Source organism: Protopterus annectens, chromosome 12.part0, assembly GCF_019279795.1.
Source record: "Protopterus annectens isolate FY-2018-M chromosome 12.part0, PAN1.0, whole genome shotgun sequence".
Classification (NCBI taxonomy): Eukaryota; Metazoa; Chordata; order Ceratodontiformes; family Protopteridae; genus Protopterus; species Protopterus annectens.
This window is the reverse complement of record NC_056746.1, coordinates 583,596,842-583,621,022: the sequence shown is the minus strand read 5'-3', so window position 1 is coordinate 583,621,022 and position 24,181 is coordinate 583,596,842.

Below are 24,181 nucleotides of genomic sequence, written 5' to 3'. Positions count from 1 at the left end.
TCTATTTACAGAAGTGGGGGGTAGCCATGGGTACCCCCTGTGCGAATAGTTATTCCAATTTAGTTCTTGTTGAATGGGAAGAACAATATGTACTAAACATCAATAATCCTTGGCATAATAATATTTTATATTATGGACGTTCTGTTGATGACCTGTTTATCTTATGGAAAGGTGAAGAGGAGCAATTCAAACGGTTTCATAAATATCTTGACATGACTACTTCTTATTTGACCTTCTCATCGGACTCTTCAAGGCAAACTATTAGTTTTTGGATGTTAGTATCAGCTTCAATGAATCGGGAACTTTGGATTTTGATTTGTATAGAAAGAGTACATGGAGAAATCATTACTTATTGAAAAGTAGTATGCATCCAAGACATATTACCAGGAATATTATGACCAATGAGACAAATAGGATTTATAAACGTTGCAATTGGGAATCAGCACGAAGTAGAGAAGTAAAATTCTTACAGGAAAATCTCAAAGAAAGAGGGTATAAACATCAGGACTTAAACCATGAGAGCACAGAATGGAGTAATATAGCCAAACAAGTAAATGCCAACATCAGATTTTCTCTGACTTACAGTACTGACAATTCACAAATTTTGAGAGTGGTAAACCAGTTTTGGCCTGTTTAAACCCAGGATCTACAGATAAAAAATATTGTTGGGGAAAGACCACAGTTCTGTTATAAGAACAAAAAGAATATAAAAAGGCTATTATGTACCAATACACAAAACAGCAACCCAATAAAGGGGTGTAAAGGCACCTTTATGTGTGGCAATTGCAATATTTGTATACTGATAGATAGTAGCAATCAGTTTGTGCATCCAGTCACTGATAAAGAGTACACCTTCAATGTTAAGGCAACTTGTAAAACCTGCAATGTCGTTTATTTGGCAACTTGTAAAGATTGTTCATCTTTTTACATAGGAAAAACCAATCAGCTGTTCAAAAAAAGAATACAAAGACATCAAAGGGATATCACTAATAAAGATATGCATAATGCATTATCTTGTCATGTTGACATGAATAGAGGACATACATTCATGTATAAAGTGATTGAAAATATTTTTATCGGACCAAGGAAAGGTGATATTGAGAATTTAACTGAGTTAAGAGAAACTAAATGGATAATTAATCTGAGGGCTGACCAACCCCCAGGTTTAAATAGTATCGTTCATCTAAAACCAGTTTTGAAACTCAAGAGGCCAAATATAAAGAAAGGACGTACATACTCAAGAAATGTGTCATAAGGATGTATACTGAATTGTTAAATGTCAAAAGAGGAATATCACTATTATTAAGTCAACATTAAAGGAAATTCTGATATGATGTTTTCTAGCTCTATGCAATAGCATTGATTACATCACAGATGATTGTTGATATGCACCTATAAAAGAAAATGCTAAGAAGTTCTCATAAAGAGAAAAGTTGTCTTGATATAAACAAATATGTTTACTAATCATCTAACTACAGCAATATTATAGCAATTTGTTTGCTTTAATGATTACTGATATACATCTTTAGGATTTTATTCCTATGCAGCAAATTGAAGAAATTTTATGTATTAGAACGGAAACCTTGAGAAGTTTCTACAGAGAGAGAAGCTGTTTTGATATAAACATACATGTTTATGAATTATCCATCAATTATGACAACATTACGGCCATTCGTTTTTTGTAAAAGGTATGATGACTTCTGAAATATGGCTTTAAGATTCTGTCTGCATACAGCAATTTGTAAACATCTTGTATACCATAAAGGAAATGCTGAGAAGTCTCTATAAAGAGTGAAACTGCCCTGTTATTTGGATATAAACAGATGTGTCTATAAGTTGCTTATTTATTTTTAATTATGATAACATCATAGCAGTTTGATTTTTTCCTGTTATGATGTCGGCTAATATAAGCTTCCACATTTCTGTTTGTACGTAGTTGTTTGCGGATACATCATAAAGGAAACTCTAAAAATCTCTACAAAGAGTACAGCTTTCTTAACACTTAAACATAAACAGATATATTTATACTTAGTTATTTCCAGCTTACATAAGTATGGTATTTCAAATTTTGTATGGCTGACTAAACATGAAGCTCAATTTGTAGACTACTGATGCGTGTCTGAAAAGGCGAAAATGGAAGCGATCAGCTTTCCATATGTAAATGAGCTGGAAGATAATTTAAATGGATTGGTCTCAAGTTGTCTTTTTTTGTGTATGCCGTCTTAATGATTTCTTAAGTAGTTTGATGTATTAAGACATTTTATGAAGGGAAGAGCTTCTAAAGAATGTTTGGAAGTAAACAAGAATGACAGAGTTTTACCGTTTACTATTTTAACACTTCTGATTGGATGAGTATGCAGCTTGATTTGCATACTATGAATTGCTTTCAAAAAGGCAGGAAATGGAAGTGTACAAATCCATATATGCAAATAAGGTGGAGAAATACCATTATGGATTGGCTGGAAGCTACCTTTTCTGTATATGGATTGGATAGCAATATAGAGGCATATAATTTAAAAATGAAAGTTAGTCCCATTCTTACACTATGATCTGAAGAAGATTTTTATCGAAAGCACTTATCATGTGGATTTTAAGGGACTCTTATCTGACTTTGTTTTATTTTGTTTGTTTGTCTATTAAATAGAGATTGATTTTGGACCAACACCAGCTTGTGGATTTATTGCATTTAAAGAAGCCGATTTTGGTGAACTTACTGTCTTTGCTTTCTGTTTTTCACTTTTGAGACAGTTCACCATAGCGTTAGGGGAATCTTTGTTTTCATTTTATACAAGAGTGGAGGTAACTTTGAACCCTAATGTGGTGGACTTTACCCCTTACCCCCATACCTTGATAATGTCCTTCTGAGGTTGCTGCAACTTAAAAATGAGTAAAGAAAAAACTTATTGCTCTTTGTCTGATGTCTCAGAGTATGTCTGAAGCACTGGATGTTGACTTCCATACTTATAACTGCAATAAAAGGTGTGAGCAGTAAAGCTTGAGCAAGTATACAGGGAAAAAAAGAAAGAAAATTGACTTCAAAACACAAGCAGTAAGGATGCTTCAGCAAGAGAAAACATAGAAAGAAAAGAAGTAAAAAGGGGGATAATTGAGAAAATTACCATCCTCTTCCCCCAAAAGGGGTTAAAAAAACTTTACCAAAGAGATGGAACTTCAGATGTTTTCTGAAAATTACCTCAGTGTTGTATATCTGGATCTGAAAAAAAAATAACTGATTTGGAAAGAACTATAGCAAGGGAAGAAAAACTGAAAGAACTATAGCAAGGGACTCAAATCAAACCCTACCAGAGTTTTCCAAATGGGCTTTCAAATAAGTAGAAGCCCCCCCCCCCATCTAAAGACTTGTAGGACCTAGCAGGAAGAAAGAGGACTAACATTTTTTTAGATAAACAAGATTAGTGTTGCACAGATCCTGAAAAAATTAAGAATCTTGCAAATTGATCTGGCAGTGCCTCACAGAGAAAGCAAAACAGTAACCTTTGCCTGGAGATTGAAAGATTCTCAGACAAGGGCCAGTGTTGCACTTTCTCTGAGATGTTAAGTAAGTAAGAGACTGACATCAACTTCTGAAATCGTGGCATATCATGATCCCATAGTCCTAAGTAAAGGGCATTGCATTAGTGCATGAACCACTGTGGCAAACTGTCCAATGATGGAGTGAATTTGTGGATAAGGGAGGTGTTCTTCAAATGACAGTAAGAGCTCTTGACAGCAGCTGACCCATGATCCTTAAGTGTGCACCTGTTGTTAATAATCCCACCACAGTTGTGAACCTGAGAAGAAAGTTGAAACTTACAACAAAAAAAATTATAATAGCGAAAGGAGTAAACAAAGTGAGGAAATACAGTGGCATTCACCATGATTGCTATGCTTTAGATGGATTAAGCTTAGCTAATGCCTGATGCTGGCAAACGTGGTCACAAAAAATTGGGCAGATAATGTTTTCATACATGAGAACTCTGTTTAGTATGTTGAATAATGAACAGCCAGGTTAAGTTTGTCCTCAAGCAGGCTAACCCTTCTCTAGTGGTGCTCCAGCAGTAATACCACTCTAGCTACAGTGTGACATTTATGATCAAACTAAAGCTGCTGCTTAGCAACAGGCCTGGGAATTATACAGATTGGAGCTATGACAACCATGGCTCAAACCGTAGCTCATGTTTATACTGTAACCAGCAATTTAGGGAGTTAAAGAATATCTTCTTTTAGGAGCTTATCAAGTAAGGACATTATAACCCCTGTGATGATGTTCTTAAATCCCTGAAACTAGGCCAGGTCTGCCAAATCTGCAAATCAGCCAACCAATGTTTCAGCCATGAAACCTGTTCAGTCATCTTGTCTTTGGTCTCCAGACCAAGATAGAACATCATGTTTAGACAGTGTCTACATCTGTGTATCACAAGTTAACAACTTGAGCAAAGCCAATACTTTCTAAAGCACCAAGCTGTCCCATAGCCAATTCAGAAGACCAGACATTAAATTTCCCCAGTACAGTGGGTAGATATATTCACTAGTTTAATAAGAAGACCTCTAAGTTCCTGCAGGAATACTGTGAGATATCTAGCTGGATAGTAATTATTGAGAATTCTGCAATTTTTTCTTTCTCCCAGGGCATACTCAAAGGTTTCATAGTCTTCCAGAACTCCAAATTAAAAAAATATATACATTTATTTTAATATGGTTAAGGGCTTTCATTTGAAACAATTAATTCCAGCAGATTTCTTCAGAGGCACAATTAAAACATGGTGTGCATTCATACAGGTTCTTTGATTTCATGTTTCTCTATCTTTTTAACTCATTGGCTTCTAAGTTGAGGGGTTTGTTCCTATGTCTCTTCTCTTTCTTGTACAATCATCAGTGAGCAAGGCTAGCACTAATGGGGAAGAACAGACTCCCCTTCTTAATATTAGTTGGTCAGCAGAAATAAAAAACACTGGTATTACTCCTCCAGCCTTGCTGTTTTGATCAGGAGTCTCTACTTATTTTCCCCTTAACTCTCCAACAATCTGATTATTCTCTGGGCTAATTTTTCCATAACAAAGATAAAAAATCCCTGGGGATAGAGACTTCCAAGATGGCTGCACATTGAGTAACAGCTTAATTCTAGCTCTCCCAGTTTGAAAACAGAAACTTAGAAGAGAAAGCCTGTGGACCTCAATTTCTGGGTAAATTTCTGTAACTGGCTAGTAAGTGCATTGCCTGGATGCCATGAAAAAAGAAATACACAGGATGTGAGGGAAAATCAGCTACATAAGGTGTCAAAGAACACTGGCTGGGAAAAGTACTGTAGCTGTTCAGTGAAAAGCAAGTGCAAGCTCCAGGCATGCCTTCAAGTAACCTAGAGGAAAGTATGAGGCAACTGCACACAGACCTGATTAAAATAAACAAAACACTGGTAGAGTATATCAACTCAAACAATAAAAGGTTGGAAAACGGAAGCTTTAAAAGATATTCAGATAAGGTAATAAAACAGCAAAACTCAGAGGTTGAAATGAAGAAAGGGCTGGCTGAATATGTGACTGCACAAAGAGAGATGTTTCAAAAAATAATAGAATTAGAGGACAGAGCACATAGGGAAAATCTAAGAATTTCTGCTGTACCAGAGAAGGTAGCAGGACCAGACTGTATGGATTTTATGAAAGCACAAATAAGCAACTGGACTGCTATTCCACAACAGGAATTGTTAATTGAAAGGACACATCATGTGTATGCTCCAAAACTAGCTATGAGAAAGCAATCTAGACCTTTGACAGTAAAGATGCAATCTTACCAGCAGAAGGAGTTGATTCTGATAAAACTGTGGCAGAAGGACAAAGTACTAAAAGTGGAAGTCAGCAGAGTGTGTGGAGAATGACTATTCATTGTACACCATGCAGAAGAAGAGTACATTTCTTCCATTATTAAGGAAATGCCAAGAAGCAGGCATGAGATTCAAACTGTTGTACCCAGCTATCTTCAAAATATTTTCCCTGGAGCGATATAATCTTTTTTTGATGAAGCACATGCTAAAGAAGAAATACAAAAGTTTGTCCAACAAAAATAGAGCTGTGAAACAAAAGGAAATTCTGCTTCCTGTTCTTCTTGTAATAAAGACCACAAAGGGACTGTGCCAGTGAAACATTTTCCAATGTTTCAATGGAAAATGCTTGAGAGAAGGAAAAACACAATACTTGACTAGAAGGATCAAGAGTACATTGAAAAAGAAGCAAAGGCAGGATATGAGAGATAAAGATGAACAAGAATAAAGCCAGTAACTTGGAAATTGTCAAATGTGGAATTGCAAAGCAATGATTACATTTGTGAAACATGACAGAGTAAGAAAATCTGGAAATATTGGACTTTCATGGACTTTGTTAAACTTGTATGGGACTCTAAAGCATATGCCCTACTTCATGTCATTAATGTTCAGAAAAATACTTAGGAAGGGGGACTAGTTAACTGTAACTAAAACACATTTTTTCTTAATGGTACTATTTTAATAGTCCATGATTTTTTGCATGCTATAATGTAGTTTTCTCTGTTATTTTTAAGTGTAATGGGGACACTAATGTAAGTAGGTGCTCCTGTTTTTTTCTTTTCTTTTCTTTCTTTCTTCTTCTCTCTTTCTCCTAGTTCAGTTTTAAGAAATGTGGGAACCGCAATGTAAAAAAAAAAAAGAAGAAGAAGAAAAATCTCATTAAAAGAGTATGAAAAAAGGAAAAACACATGTGCTTTTTTCATTCTTGCATAGGGGAATGACTGGGTTAAGGTCCTTAGCTTAATCTAGTAACAAGTTTTAAGAGAAAGCAAATAAATGAAAAAAATATTGAATATTATAGGGTTATTTTCTAGTAAAAAAATGTATGCTTGTCAGTTTTGTGTCTATCTCTCATGTCTCTAGGAGACAATCTGATAAAGAGGAATGGCTTGGAGAAATAGTTTTCTGTAAGCATCCAAGTGTTTTCCCAGCTGAGAGAGTTATAAAGATAAGACAAAGACAGACAGCACTTAGTAGAAGCACAGGCAGTACCATGCATCTTTGCACAAATAACCTTTCTTTTAGGTTATCGCAAGTCTATGTGTGTGTGTGTGTGTGTGTGTGTGTGTGTGTGTGTGTGTGTGTGTGTGTGTGTGTGTGTGTGTGTGCGTGCATGGCTGTCAGTTTGGAACATTTATTCCTATTAGGAGGGTAAAACTTCAATATTTGGAGATGTCCATAGTTTTGTGTACTATTTAATTAATAGGTTTTAGGGGGGGCATTGGGGTGTTTTTTTTGGGGGCTTTTAATAAAACAAAAAGTTTTGTTTTGTAAAATGTGACATAGGCTGAAATGGAGATGACAGGAAACACGTGTAAAAAAGATTAACCTGCCAAACAGTATATGCATGTAACACAAAACACATTTAACAAAAAGCTGTTACCCATAAAAGGTGGGAATAATAACCTTTAAGAAAATGATGCATTCTGTAATGTCTTTAAACATGAATGGTCTCACAGATAAATACAAAAAAGAAAGAGCAGTGACCTATATTAAAAATGTAGAGTGCAAATAGTTATGTTACAGGAAACACACTTGGAAAACACTGAACATGTGAATTTGATAAATGAAGATTTTCAATGATTATTCAGCAGAATACCTGGGGCAAAGGAAAAGAGGACTCCTTATATTAATTGCAATAGGAGCTCCAATAGTGACAGAAGAGAATTAAAAAGATAACTATGGTAGATTTATAGTAGTAAGGGGTACTGGCGAGGGAGGAGGATTACACTGGCATGTATTTATATTCCACCAAAAACTGCTATAATGGAGCCTCAAAAAAATTCTGAGAGAAATAATCTGCTTTCAGCAAGGAATATTATTTATGGGTGGGGAATGGAATTTGATCTGTAACAGTCAAGATGTGTCTGGGGGCCCAGAAGGGAAATATAACAAAGGAGCACAAAGTTTTGGAAAAATTTATGAAATATTTGGCATGGAATATGTGATTTCAGTACTGAAAGTTTGGAGTGAATTTACATATTATTCCCCAAGATAAATACACTGGGATAGGCTAGACAGAATGTACATGTCACAGAAACATGTGCATTTAATTGAAGGTCTTGATATGCACCCAATAACTATTTCAGATCATGCACCAATAATAACTAAAATAAAATACAGGGTAATGAAATAAAAATGAGACACTGGTGCTTTCCCACTTATCTGTTGAAAAGAAAGGGATTTAAGGAATGGGTTGTGGAAATTGCTCAGAAGCTATTAGAGAAGATAGAAATTTATTCTAAAAATATAGCTAGGGAGTTTAAAACTAGGCTGGAAATAAAAAAAGGAAATACTGCAGAATGCTAAACAGAAAATAAAGGATTACCTTGATAATATGAATGAGTTTAGAAAGACTGCTGTTAAGCAACTCTTTTTTGATAACTCTAGACCATCACAATTTTTAGAACAATGACTTGCAACAGAAAAGAGAAATGTCTGTCACCAAGCTTAGGGAGCCTATAACAAGGAAGATAATAAGAGATCCTGTAGAAGTATTAGAAATATTTTAGAAATTCTATGAAAGTCTGTATAAAGCAGAAAAATATGGAAATCAAGAAAAGGTACAAATGGAAACGTTTATGGAAAAATTAAATATGCCAAGATTAGAGGCTCAACTACTAACACTTATTATAGGAGATGAGATAAATGGTGATATATAGTTAATCTATTGCAAATTATAATAAGATGGTATTCCTGTGGAAGACTGGAAGCTAGGAGGGAAAAAAAACTGATAAAGATCTGGAAGGTTTTGTTTAAAAGTATTTTAAGAGGAGGACAAGTACCAACATCCAGAAAGAAAGTGCTGGTAGCTGTAATACCTCAAGAGGTAAAGCTCCATCAGATCTAGCTTCATACAGGCCCATTTCAATACTAAACCATGTTTATAATGTGTTTATGTCTATAATGGCTAAAAGAATGGAAAATTGATGCCAAATTTGATAACTATGGATCAATTTGGTTTTGTGGAGATGAGGCAAACATTTGATAACATTAACAGAATATTGATGATCAGGAGGGAAGCAGTATCTAAGAAAATACCACTGCTGTTGGTGGGTCTTGATGCAGAGAAAGCATTTGACAGAGAAAGCTGGGACTCTATAGGCAAGGCAATGGAAACATTTGCATTCCCTGATAAAATTATAAGGTTGATTAGGAGAATATATGAGGGATCAGAGGTGGAAATTAAAGTGGGTGGGGTCCTCTCTGATAATTTCTTCTAAAGCAGAGAAACCAGGTGAGGTGTCTTCTCTCTGCTTTGTTATTTGCATTATATTTAGAAACACTGGCAAAGAAAATAAGGGACTCAGAAATTCAGGGATATAATTGGGATGGTAGTCAAGAAAATCTGGCTCTATTTGCAGATGATATTATTTCATACCTGTCAAAAAAAACAGAAAGGGACATTGCAGTGCTGTGGAACATTTTGCGACAGTTTCATATCTTTTTGGAATACAAAATGAATGAACCTAAAACAATGGCAATAGTGAGTAATTATGTACACACATGAATTGTTTCAGCAATATCCATATTTATGGGGACATGATAAAATTAAGTCTTTAGGTGTATGAATTAAAAATGATTCTAGTGTGGCAGTTAAGGATATGTGGTAAGAAATTTAACAGAAGCTAATACAAAAACAGCGGCAATGGAAGCTCTATTATATGGATATCGAGAATAAGATACAAGCAGTTAAAATGTTTTTAGTCCCTTTGTCTTTTACACAGGTCAGGCATATTTTTATCAACCAGAGGAGACGTTGTGGATAACAATTAATAAGGCGCTCAAAGATTTTATCTAGGAGGGGAAAATGGCAAGAGTCAAGTGGGATAAGCTGATTCCTCCAATAGAACAGGTGGATTGGAATTACCTGATTTGAAGAGGTATTTCAGAGCAACACAGGTAAGGCTGTTACACAGCACAAGCAGAAAATTATAATTAAAAGTGGAAAGGTATGATGATGAAACAGGGGAAAACTCAAGAAACAAGGAGATACTGGGATTTTGGATGCAGACCTTTAAGGAGAATAACAGTAATCATACAGAATATTACATTCATAAAGTAGCAGAAAGTATTAAAAAAACTAAGCCAACACGGGAATGAAGAAAGGAGATTCTGCTGATAGGGATGACTGCAACTAGAGATACAGACAATAGGCAAGAGGAGGCTGGAATTTATTGGAGAAAACTGACAAAATAAATCCTGTATTGGGAGCAAATAACAAGAGAGGGAAAGGTAATAGAATTTGAAGGCACAAAAATGTATTTGGACTGCAGGTTAGAGATTGCATTCCCTATCAAGGACTGATATCAGAGTATAGGCAAAAAGAAAGAAATGGGGGGGGGCTAAATAAAGTAGTACAGTTTTTAGTAGAATATAGAACAGAAGTTGCTATTAAAAAGGAATAATTAGTAGAACATATAAAGTATTGCATATAAGAATCAATCAGAGGAGGTTAGAAAGGATTGGTGAGAGAGATTGGATAAGCAATTCACAAAGAAACAATGGGGGAGGGTATATGTATGTCTCCCAAATATGCAACAAAGTCTAGAAGATTTTGTATCTTTGTTTGGAAGTGTTTACAAAGGTATTTTATACCCCAAGTAGACTCCAGAGAATTTTTCCTCAGGTAGACAGCAAATGTTGGAGGTGTGATGGGAAAAAGAGGAAAGTGGATACATATTTTCTGGGTGTAATGAGTTGTCATACTTTAAAGGTTCCCTGCAGACTGCTCTATCAGAGATACTGAATGAGCAAATTGGTGTAACTAAGGAAATTATTTTTGAGCTATGATACAGAATCGGACTTGCCTAGAAATAGTAAGGTCTTGCTGAGTCTAATTATGGTGGTTACTAAAAAAGTAATTACCAGAAAATGGAAATCAAACTCTAAACTGACTTTAACATAAGTAGCAAATATAGTAACAGAGATAAAACAACTGGAATTGGAATCTTTAGAAAAGGGTAGGTGCAAATTACATAGGAAAAAATGAGAATTGTGGGAACAATACAAGCAGAGGAGGAACTAGGTTTAAAAGAAGGCAGGACTTGAATGAGCTATGTAATGTTTGACTGGCAATGACTGGGTAGAGTATAAGTAATGTATAATGTTTGGAAATGCAATTATGTCAACATGGTTTGTAATGTATAATGCTTGCAACTAGAACTGTGTTAGTATGGTTTGTTTTCATTTATAAAAATGTAAGACTGGATCCTGACTAACAATTCTGATCTTTACCATAACCACCCACACCTTACCCAACTCCCTTAGCGATCACCTTCCCACTCACATCCAAAGATACTCTATCCCAATACCTAAATCCCATTTTTACAGAGACTGCCATAAACTATTTTCATCCAATGCTGACTCATTTAACTCTACTCTTGCATCCATCAATTGGTCCTTCCTTCAACACCTTCCCCTTAGCGAAGCTGTAGATGCATTTAACCAAACCTTCCTCAATATCTTAGACTCAACTGCCCCAAAGAAAAATTAGGATTAAAGCCAACCATGCACCTTAGTTATCTAGAGAGACCTGCTCCCTCATGCACAAAAGAGACAGTATATGGAAAGCCTGGCAGAAAACCAAATCCTCAACCCTACTACAAAGCTACAAAGAGTTTAGAAACCTCACTGAAAAATGCTTGCATCAAGATAAGAAAAACTTTTATAATTCAGCTCAAGCCAATCACCTCTCCAACCCTAAAATATTCTGGTCCACAATAAATAAAATTCTACACCCAGGAAACCCCTCAACACCAACCCCTTCCCAAACAACTCACCTCTTGAGACAGCAACCCTCTTCAATAACTACTTCATAGATACCATCAGAAAACTAACTCACACTGAACAAAACACCTATGCATCCCACTTTACCCCCCACTCTACAAAAAGTGGTAAGACCCTTTTCTCCCTTAAACCTGTTCCCACCTCCTATATCAAATCTTTTCTCCATAAAATTAAGCCTTGTTCCCCATCAGCTGACAAACTACCCCCTCTCTTCCTAAAATAACAGCTGACTTGATCGCTTTTCCCATCTCTATACTTTCTAATAGAGCAATTCAAGAAAACACAGTTCCTAACATTTGGAAGCCTTCTTTACCATACCACTGCTCAAAGGAGGTAACTCCACAGGCCCCTCTAACTTCCGCCCAATAGCCATCTTATCTCCTCTTTCAAAAATTCTAGAAAAGTGTGTCCACACTCAAATCCTTAAGTACCTTATACAGGAAAACCTCTTAAACCCCACACAACACAGATTCTGGCCCAACTACAGTACTGCTACTGCCCTCATTTCTTTTATGCAGACTGTTGCAGAGGCCAGAGACAATAACCAACTTGTATCATGTCTTTTCCTCGATCTATCCAAAGCTTTCAATACCGTGTCCTACTCTAAACTTCTTACAAAACTAACCGATCTTAACCTCTCTTCTGCCACAGTGCAATGGTTCTCCAACTACATCTCTAATAGACTACAATCTGTCTGATGGCTTACTTCATTCTTCTCATTCCTACCTGTAAATACAGGGGTTCCACACGGCTTCATCGTAGGCTCCCTTCTGTTCAATATCTTCATCAACAACCTTTATTCCACCTGTAACCACTCTACTCTTATCCAGTATGCTGATGACTCAACACTCGCCATCACATCCTTAGATAACTTGTCTCAGTTCCTTTCCCTTACACAAAACACTTTCAATTCTATTGAAAATAGCTAAATGAGAACCAGCTTATCCTAAACCCCAAGAAAACTAAACTTTCACTCTTCCTTCCTAATGCACTCTTGGTTCATAAATCCACCTTCTCCATCTCCTCTATAGATAATACTATCATCACAGCAGATCCTTATACAAAACTCCTTGGCACCATTATAGATGACCAACTTAAATTCAACCCTCATATCCACCAGACCATAAAGAAGACCCATCCAAAATTAGGACTGTTATATTGCAGCAAAAAATTCCTTACTCCTGAAACTAAATTATCCCTAGCAAGAGAATTCCTTTTACCTGGCCTTCTCTATGCTGCTCCCATTCTTAAAGACTTCAAACCACTTTAATCACCCAACTAGAGCAAACCTATAATAAAATCGCCAAATTTTCCACTGACCAACCCTATAGATCCCACCACTGTATTTCCTTAAAGCAACTTCATTGGCCTGAATACCCCCATCAACTACTTTTAGCACAACTTCAAATCACTCACTCCATCCTCTACAAACCCTCAGCCTGCCCATCCCTCTCAACACTAGTCTAATTCGATACCCCTGCCAGACCTCTCAGAAGCTCCGACCAACAACTGATTGCCATTCATAAGCCTAACAAAAACATAAGTAAATCCATATATAACTACAATGTCTCTTTAGCCTGGAATAAACTTCCTTCTAACATTAGAAGTATCTCTAACAGTAATCAATTCAAAAAGCAACTGAAACTACTCCTTCTTAATTCATAGACCTATCCATGTCAGGAATCTACTTAAAACCTCCACCCCTTCCCAGCCTAATGCCTTCTCGTCTATCTACCCAACTGCCTGTACAGTACTATCTTCCCTTACTCTTCCCTCTCAGGTATATTACCTCTACTCAGTAATATTCACATCTTATTCTTCCCCTGTATCTACAGTGTATTTGCATGCAATGTAACTTGAGGGTCGTACTACTTCACTATACTAGTACTAAATCTCCAAATGTATTTTCACCTAGGCTACTTCCTCCTACACTGTTTTCTGATTACTGAGACTTAATCATAATTTTACACTGCACACAGTTTAGAAATGTTTTTCCCAGAGGTAAATAGATGCTGTACTCACTCAGTGATGCCTACTCCCTGTTAATTGTTAACTGTTCAAAATCTGCTTTATATAGGCCAATCTATGCATGTTTCTTTATTTTATCATTTCTATATGTATTTTTTTAGATTTCATGCTTTTATTGTATTTGTTATAAATATATGTATTGGAGCTTTTCTCCTCGGGTCTCCACTGAAAATGGGCTTCTGGCTCAACCGGACTAACCCGGTCAAAAATATCAAATAAATATATAAAAGACTGACTATGTCATACATGATAATTTAATAAATATGTTTCTTGTTTAAAAAATCCATGAGGATAAAGGATAAACCTGTGTTGTTCCTCTCCCTAAAGACAGCTTGTCTGATAAACCACTGTTTATCCTAATTTAAACATTTGGTTCACTGTAGAAAAAGCTCCAATGTCTGCACAACCAATCTTGATCCTAAAACCTGCTCCAACATTTTCAACATAAGCACCATCTCTGCTCCCTTAATCATACAGAACCATAAGTTCATAGGTACTTGCTAACCTATTGATATGTGAGGATCTTAAGAGGCCTTAGCCTAGCCTTACATTCCCATGACAGGTTTTAGCCCTTTGCAAATGGCATAGAGATAGGCTGAACAGGATATGTTGGAAAATTTACGTTTCTCTTATTCATGATGTACAGGGGGTGCTGAATTGGGGATGAATTTGTGGTTATCCATCCATCTGTCAAACTGTATTTGAATAAAATAAGAGAAGTACTTTGCTCAATGTGAAATGAAAGCTGGTTCCATAGAAGTGGTATTCTCTATGAAACAAACCTATCCCTCCAACATCTTCTACTTATTTTGCTAAACCGATTGTGGTCCCTTGAGTGAATGATACCACTGGATTTACAAATGACTAATAGGTCTGACAGAATAAGGTCTGTTGGAGCTCTATATGCAAGGCAGAGGTCACCTGTCAATAGTCTGTATGATACTGAGAAGAAGGACAAGGCCTTAAGATGATCTGCATAGTTTTTACAATTTAAGCCTTTGATTTTTTTTTTTCTTTTTAGTGAAAAAGCATTGTATTCATTCCAGGTGTGAGAAGTGTTTGGACATGTAAATAGCAAAAGAGGCATTATACTCAATAGTCAGTCTAATGAATGACAAGTACATTGGAACACTTTTATCCTTAGATTTGGCCACAAAACCTTTAGATATAAGCTACATAATGAAAAAGGACCTCCTTACAACAATGAATACATGATGATCAAAGGACAGTTCATTTTCAGCATAGGTTCCCAGATCAATAACTATAACATCAATTTGAGATAGTTAGAAGGGGATTCATGCCTGCCCAAGGATGTGAATATAAGCTTCTTGGCATTTAGTTTTAGTTCATGGTTTTGTCACCGGCTATTTGTATTAGACAGGTCCTCTCACAGGATCTTGGTCTCCTCTGGGGAGTTTATGATGGTAACAAGTTTGCAGTCTTTTGCAAACTTAGTCAGCCACAAACCCTTAACATTAGCTTTGTCCTTTGATCTTCTCTCTCTCTCTCACGAGTACACAAAATCTAATAACAACCTTCCAAGATCTGTAGATGATTCTCCTTTCATGGATGCTACCTGATAATCCATTACCATTTTTGGAAGGAGGACAACTAACCTAGTCTCATGTACTTTAGCCATTATTTTGGCATTGCTATTACTTAAAAAAATTGTCACATACTATAGTATGTAAGGTTTTTCTGCTACCTCTCCTTATATAAGACTATCATCTGCACCTGCCAGATAAAATTCAACATCACCCCCGTTGCCCTACCATATGGAAAAGATTTGCAATACATTCCCTATTTGCACCCTTACTAATTCATAACTGCCAACTGGAAAATGATACACAGCCCAGCTCTCCCCCTTTTATTATGCCCAAGTCCTGCCACAACCTCTCCAGAACTCATCATTTTTCTCCTTCTTCCTCACGTAGCTCCATGCTTTGCCATTTTTCAAACATTACCCCCCTACCTGTCGTTTACCTGTTGTCTTCTATACAACCTCTTATAGAACTTTCTGAACAGCTCTCTTCCAAATAATGAGTCACCCCTTTGCCTTCCTCTTTCTGTATTCCTGCCACCCATTATTTCTTCTTCAGATCCTTAAGTACGTATACTAATAATTTTATGTTGATTTTTTTCCTTATTTTTCCACTTTTTCCCTCCTTTCCTAACTCTTCTAGCTTCTCCTGCATCTTCCTTATCAAATGAATTGCTGCTGACACACACACACACACACACACACACACACACACACACACACACAGAACCTCTCCAGCAATCATAATGCCACCAACCCCCCCCAAAAAACACAAAATATAACCATTAATATAAAGCACATATAAAAAAATTAAACAAAACCCACCTAAAATTGAAACATAACCTCCAACTTATAAACCTCCTAATAAAAACACACCATTTCAGCAATGTTGCTGTTTGCCTATAATAGTCTTTGCTAAAATATCACTTCATTCATATTTAACAATAGAAAAATGATTTAGAGCTTCTGTGCACTGAAACTCACACTCATGAATTACACCCCTATATTGATTCCACTTCATAAAACCTTTTGTCATGTACCTCAGTTGTATCTAGTCTTCTTCTCGGCTTATCCTCTGCCTACTAAATGACCTCACCCTCTCCCTTTCTTTCTACATGCATCTAACACTCCTTCCCATACACTTCCAGAGATGCTTCTGAAATTTCACATTGAGCTCTGCCTTTTTAAGAAACTCATCCAATGTTTGCTCAAGTACTACATTAAAGTCACCTAGTCATACCTTATCACCTTTTCTTTTTAGCTTTTTTTGCCATCTCAACATATCCTGTTTTCTTTCTTATTCATTTTCATTTGGATTATAAAATAAACTTATCACTGCTCCCTTGTCCTCAAAGCACCTCTGTACACCAACCATCTTCCCATTTCACTTGTCGTACTTTCTTCCCACTTCCAACCTTCCTCTTCCTTCACTAATATCACTATTCTTCTTCATCCTTCTCCTGGGACACAGCCAACACCTACCCATTCATATGCTTTCTTCTGCATTTTCCATTTTTATCTGCAAGACAACTTAAGTTCTTATAAAATAATATCCAGGCTTTCTTCCTTTATTCAGTTACTGATCCACACATCTTACCAACTGCATAATCTGCAGGAGCTGAACACCAAGGATATTTGGAAAAACCTCATGGGTGCACCAGTTCTCTCACCCTTTCCTGGACAAGATAGGTCAAAGCTGTTGTCTGTCATTCACCTTAAATTCATAGCTGTATATTAGGTTAATCATTATGGGTGCATTTTTAAGCCCTGCCTTGCATCCCAAATGTATCTGATAAGTTTTAGGAACCTTAAGTTTATTCTAAGGGTAAATCCAGGCTCTTTATTTATTTATATTAAGCTAATGATCACCAGGATCTTTACAAGTCTTGTTGTGCAACCCAACCTGGTTTTGTCACCAAGTTCCCTGGATGCCTATATGGTAGGGTATATTAGAAAGGAGGTAGGTAAGCATTATGTGGGGGAGGGTTATGTTAGTTGGAGATTAATTTACTTACTGTTGACCTCAGTCCATCACAGAGATGAGGACCAAACTAGGGATGACTTTGCTATTTCCCAACCAATGATGAAGGTTTCATTTGAATAGGGTCAGGGTTGAACTCTGCTTCATGTGGATGGGGAGCTTATTCCATACCACGAGGATACTTTGAGTCACATATCTGTCTCCCAAGCATGTTATATTTATGTTGCAGGCAAAGTTCAGGTCCTTGTATCTAGTGTTTCTTATGCTGCTTGTTTTACAGATGCACAAGAGATCCATCAGAACTGGACCTGAGGATGCCTTGTATGCCAGATATAGATTGCCTCTCAGTAACCTATAGGAGACTGAGTACAGAGATAGGGCCTTAAGGTGATCTGTGTAAGACAGGGTGTTCATACCCTGGATTCCCCTGTTGAGGAACCTTGAAGGACATTCCAACTATTTCAAGTGCCTAGTCAGGTACATGCCAAAGGGGGCATTGAACTCAATGATGGGCCTTATATAGGCTGAGTAGAGTGGTATTTTAACTTCCTTGGACCTGGATGCCATACGCTTTCTTATGAGATGGGTGACATAGAATGATTTTCTTACTGTCTTGGCTACATGTTGGGTGAAGGCCATATTACTGTCAGCATATGTTCTCAGATGCCTAACTATCAGGTCAACTCTTAGGGGTGTTTTATGAATGGAATAATAAGCTTGGATGAACAGTTTCCCAAAGGGTACTGTAATGCATTTCTTTGCAATGAGTTTTAATACATGCTTTTGGCACCAGTCATTTGTTTTGTTAGACTCAGTTGTAGGATGTTGATGTCATGAGGGAATCTATGATAGCACCCAGTCTTCTTTCATCTGTGAACTTGGTGAGCCAGAGAGCAAAATTTATCAGCCAACAGATCCAATATGTCACCCTGGTCACTGAATGTTGTGCCATTTACCACCAGTTCTGCACATTGTTGAGTATTACCTTTAAGGTTCCTGACATAACTGAAGAAGGCCTTGTAACTGTCCTAAGCCTGGGAGGCAATCCTGACCTCATAACTGGCCTAGCTGGACATTATTAGACCTCTTAGTTTCTTATTTGGTTGAATTAGGAGCTCTTGCTTGTATGGCAGTTGCTTTTTCCTGATATTGGCCATGACTTTTGTTTCTTTAGTTATATAGCCTGTTAATGTAAGGATTCCACCAGTGTGATTTGTTTGTGGTGTTAAATCTGGGCTTAGTTCTGGTAGGTACAGGAGCTCAATGTAGCCATTTACATGTTTGCACAGGGTTTCTGTAAATAATTCTGGATAGATAACTGTGTTCTCAGGGTTTGGAGAATTTTGACTAACTATCACTTAATAGTATACAGTTTGCTTTAGAATAGTTCCTGTTACAGGATTATTTGGGTTTTCTGGCTTGATTTTTAATTTGAAGGACACAGCTGTGTGGTCCAACCTCATCAATAAGTACTTGACCCAGAAAGGGTTGCAATGCTGTCCCATGTTGATGAGTACTAGGCCCAATATGTGTGATCCTCTGGTTGGAGTGCATACTAACTGGTCCAGCTTGTTTGCGTTGATAAAGTCCAAGAAATGTTGTCCCTGTGAATTGGAATAAGTGTACATTTCACAGTCTATAAAGAGGTAGTCAAAGTCTCACAAACAAACAGGGCTGTAGTGCTCAAAACCAAATATCCACCTTAGTATACAATAAGAGCACTTGGAAAAACCTCACAACACTCCTCAGTGTATATTTCGAAGTTTATTAGACACTCCACACACTAAAACCGGCCACTTCAGGCTGTTACAGGCATAAAACATTGACGCTTTCTAAAGTAATTATACAGCGTTTTTGTCTGCAACCAGACTTCCTCAGATAAGATGCATACTTTCATCAAATCTCCACTTAAATACTTTCTTCTCTAATTAGTAGAACATTTCATTGGCAGAAACCTTTCAAACCCTTCCCCCAAATAAATACATATATCAAAATAACTAAGTAAAATCCAGCAATAAATATAACTCACATTTCAATTGTTAAAATTCATTAAATAATCCATTCCTAAACAGATAATTTGTTCATAAAAATTCATTCATAAATGGATTTTCATAGAGAACATTTGCAAATATTTGATAACTGTGGCTTTGAAATTATCAAAGCCATTATCAGAGAGAATGAAAGAGAAATGGATGCAATGTATGGGAAATTGGATGAAATTAATCATAAGATAATGAATGATTTATTGTTTACAGTAGAAAAAGAAAAGAACAAATATTATCTCCCTTGCCGTTTGACCAATAAATGACTACATTTTGTGCTACATGGAGTGTGTCCCACCTTAGAGAGACCAGGTAACACTTTCTGCCACAAGATGGATGATCCTGGAAATTCTTAATGTAAAAAGTAGCTCTATTGCGCAGATTAATACTAAGCAACTAAGTCCCTAAAATGCTCTTTGGCTGATGAAACAGTCTTACTTTAATCCTACTGTGTGATTCCAACTCAGACAGATCAGGCTGCCTTATTGCTGCCACTAGAATAGTAGTCCTAGTGTTCTTACTGTAAAAACACACTTTGGTTAGCCAAAAGTAAAAATATATCAGAAACAAATCAAACAAGCTACAACAAATAATTCTCACTTAAGTCTACCTATGTGTGTCAGGACTCAGACTTTTACTGCCACTAGAACTGCAGTTCCAATCTTCTTAATGTAAAAACATACTTTAGTTAGCCCCAAGTGAAAAGGTATCAGAAACAAATCTGACAACTAGCAACAAGTAATTGCAAGGCAATTCCAAGCAGAAAAGCCAGCAGTAAGGAACACACGCACACTTTAAGGCAATTTCAAAGAAAACTAACAGTGTAAGGACAGGGCCTTCCCATTTTCTTCCATCAGTAACCAGTAATCAGAGCAGATAAGACTGGGAGGAGCTTCAAGGGCAAGGTATACAGAAGATGAAACTGGGAGGAGCTTCCAAGGCCAGATATACAGTAGGGACGGGAAGCTCAAAACCCTCCAAGTTTCAAAATTCAGAGAAGAGCTAGTAAAAATCCAAAAAATGAGGGCCCACTCAGAACATCTAGGCACAACACAAACACCACTTGAGAAGCACTGCAGACCATAAAATGCCTTAAATTAATAAGTACATAACAAACACAGCACACAAACTGATTTAAATGGTATGATGTGTGGTATTTTAAATGTAGTTTAAATGTACTTCCCTGGCTAAAAAATGCACAGCCTTGGGTGGTGAATCATTTTCAGGCTGCCTCTGCCCATTAGGGACATAAGTGCATATGAGGGGAGTGGTGAATTTCCATTTCCCCATCCCTGGTCCAAGTTATGCTTGAAATGGTTTAGGGAAGAACTCTGCTTCATACAGTCTGTTCCAGAGAAAGGGTTGTATTTGAGAGATATACTATGGTATGTTTCAAGTATGTCACAAATAAGGTTTAAGTTCCTTGATTGGGTAATTCTGATGCTTTTTGTTTTGTGGATATGCAGAAGGTCCATCAGAGCAGTATCCAAGAATGCCTTAAATTCCTGGCATAGATCACCCATCAACAGAATTTAGGATTACATAGATAGGGATTTGAGGCAATCGACATAGGACACGTGTACACTCTATATCTTTTCTTTTTTTAATAAGGAACCTCTGTGGACATTCCCTGTGCCTGGTCAGGTACATATTGAAGGGATTGAACACAATGGTTGGTCCGATGATGGTTGAATACAGTGAAATGATGACTTTCCTGGACCTACATGCCTTAACCTAGTTTATAAGTTGTGCAACTTATAATGATTTCTTTACTACTATACACACATGATGGTTAAAGGCCAGGCTACTGTCTACACAAGTCCCTAAATCCTTGACTTCTGGGTCTACTCTTAGGGGTATGTTATCACTGAAATGGTGTCCACAGATAGTCAACTTCTCAAAGGATACTATTATGTATTATGTATTTATTGTCAGTGGGTTTTAGACCATGGTTCTGGCACTTTTGTATGCTTTAGCCCTTCTTGGTTGATATTAGTGTCTTGGGAATATTACAGGACTGCACTTAGTTTGCAATCATCTGCAAACATGGTTAGCCAGTGGCCCCTGATGCTGGCCTTGACTTCAAAGAAGTAGATGCCAAAAAGGAGCAAACCCAGTACAGAGCCCTGAGGCACTCCACTAGTGACCAGCCTATTTGTGGAGGTGGACTTTCGATTACAATTTCTTGGGTCCTGAGAGCCACCTGGCTACCCAGCCACTTGAGTATTTCTCCCCAGGCATTTTTTTCTTCCTCCATCTAGATCTAATTATCATCCTGCTCCTCTCCCTCTCTCCCTCTGCTCCACTATACCCACATCCCTTCAGTACCTTAGTTTTGTATCTTCATGACTCATGTCTCAACATGTTACCTTTCCAGAATCTTTACACTGCCCCTAAATGTTTATGACTGTAGTGCAAACTGGGTCAGTTACAGAATGTTTTACCTTAACTTATATACTATATATTTTGTATGTCTTGTAGTCCATACATCTATTATACATTTTCTCATACTGTCAACACCTTTCCTTACTCTACAACTGAACTAAACTAGGTTAGTACTACATCAACCTACTGGTAAAAGTTGAATAAGAAACTACCCATCTTTTAATACCCTTGCTTGGGCTTTCTAGGTTCACTTGTGTGACTCCTTGAGTAATATAAATTTACCATATTAACAATTGTCATGGAAATGTATAAAATTTCAAAACATTACATTATTTTCTCTCACTAATTTTATTATGTGCATTCACAGCTTAGGCTGGGATGATAACAATCTAAACCCTAAAGTCTATCTACTTATCTACAAAGTTCGAAACAGTTGTACTTTTCCCTATATCAGGGATTACCATACTTTTCTAAATCCTAATCAGGAAATGTGCATGAACTGCTTTTTACATTGCACGTGTTCATCATTTGCCCAGAACAGTTCTATGCAAGAGTTAAAATTAAAGGCAACAAAGGCGGTTGAAAAAGAAGATGTGTGTTGTTAGGTGTAAGGTATGCAAAACGGGTGAGGAAAATTGTTTGCCTCATATTGATCCAATATTCCTATGTTTCTATTCAGTTTCCCTGAAATTTGAAAATCGCTCTAAATTCTAAAGAGTACTTCATTGAAAATTTGAAATTTTTTGTTTTGTATAAATTATTTCATGTATTAAATCATTATCTTTATCAAGTATTTAATTTATTATAATACTCATAGAAGTTTGTTGCAATGATATTATAAAAAGCCATGAAGAAAAATAATTCTGTTTATGATTTTAACTAGATGTATTAATGGAAATGTATATAGACATCTCTTTTTATGTAAATGTATGTTATAACTAACTGATTTTACAGAAAACAATGGATCTCTGCACCTTAAGTTACAAACTTTTTACTGTCATTGCTATTACTTCATAATTTTGTCATTCTCTTCAGGGAAACCAATAGCTGTCAAAGTACTGACTACGTATTCACAGACCTTGTCAGGTAATGTACAACAGTTTTTTGACTGTCTTTCACTGCAGGTCATCAGTAAGTTACATGCCTGAGTTTATTTTATCTACTTGACATTTTGTTAAGAAAGAAGACTCCCTTGCCTACACTATATCTGTAATAATGTACAGGCCTTACATTATGGTTTATATTCTGGTTACTCTGAACCAATAAAGTGTCCATTAGGGATTTTCCAGGCCCAACCCATGTGCACATTTTTTTTTGTATGCTGTAATCATAGGACCTGTGTTACATCTTTTGACAAGTGAAAAATCTAAATGTATTTGCAGTTTTACTGTGTGAGTGTCGGGGGAGGGTGAATGTGGGGGATTGGTATTTTTATAGACCTTGTGCCACTGTTTAGAAAATGATCACTATTTGTCTGGGATATTTCCGTTTCCCTGCTAGACACTGCATCACTATTTTTTCTTTGCTGCTAAATCAAAAGGGACTTAATGCAAGATAAAATACAGAACTCTGTTAGGCCTACAGGAATTAACTTTTTCGGTTCTTCCTACACAGCCCAGCACAGTGATTTAACTTAAAGTGGTAATTTGTTTTACAGATGAATTTTAAGTACAGTTTTGAAATGGAAACCACACAGTGCTAAGAAAATGAGACACTAAAAGGGATGCAATTTAAGATGGTCAGATACCGTTCATTGTAGACAAGTACAACATTACACATTTCTGTTATTACAGGACTGTTTAAATGGATTATGGCCAGGGAATATTACAGCATGTTAAGTGAAACTCAAAACTCTGTAGTTAACAGGTGCCTGAATGTATGTTCTGTTGTAGCCTTGCTTTTTCTACTACTGAAGAATAGTGGCATATGTACTTATACAGTTTGTTACCTGCCTTAGAGCACTGATCCCACTGGAGCAATTTCAGTCTGGTGAATACAAATCAAGTCGGGGGGAAAAAAAAAAAATATATATATATATATATATATATATATATATATATATATATATATATACACACACACACACACACACACACACACACAAAATAAAACAGCACACTAGAAAAGTATACTTAATATACAATAGAAAAAATGGTTTAAGCAGGTAGCTAACAGAAACAGATATGTACGATATTTCTATCAGTTACAGAAGTGCCATGTTAGGAGTTAGAGAAAAGATGCGACAATGAAAATTTCTAGTCTCCCACCAGGACACAAGTGCTCTTCAGCAATTGCATTCTGCTTGCTGAGCACACTCAAGCAAATCTGCAGTCTGCGACTACCACTCCACCCATACAGTATAAGAAGGAATCAGTACTGCA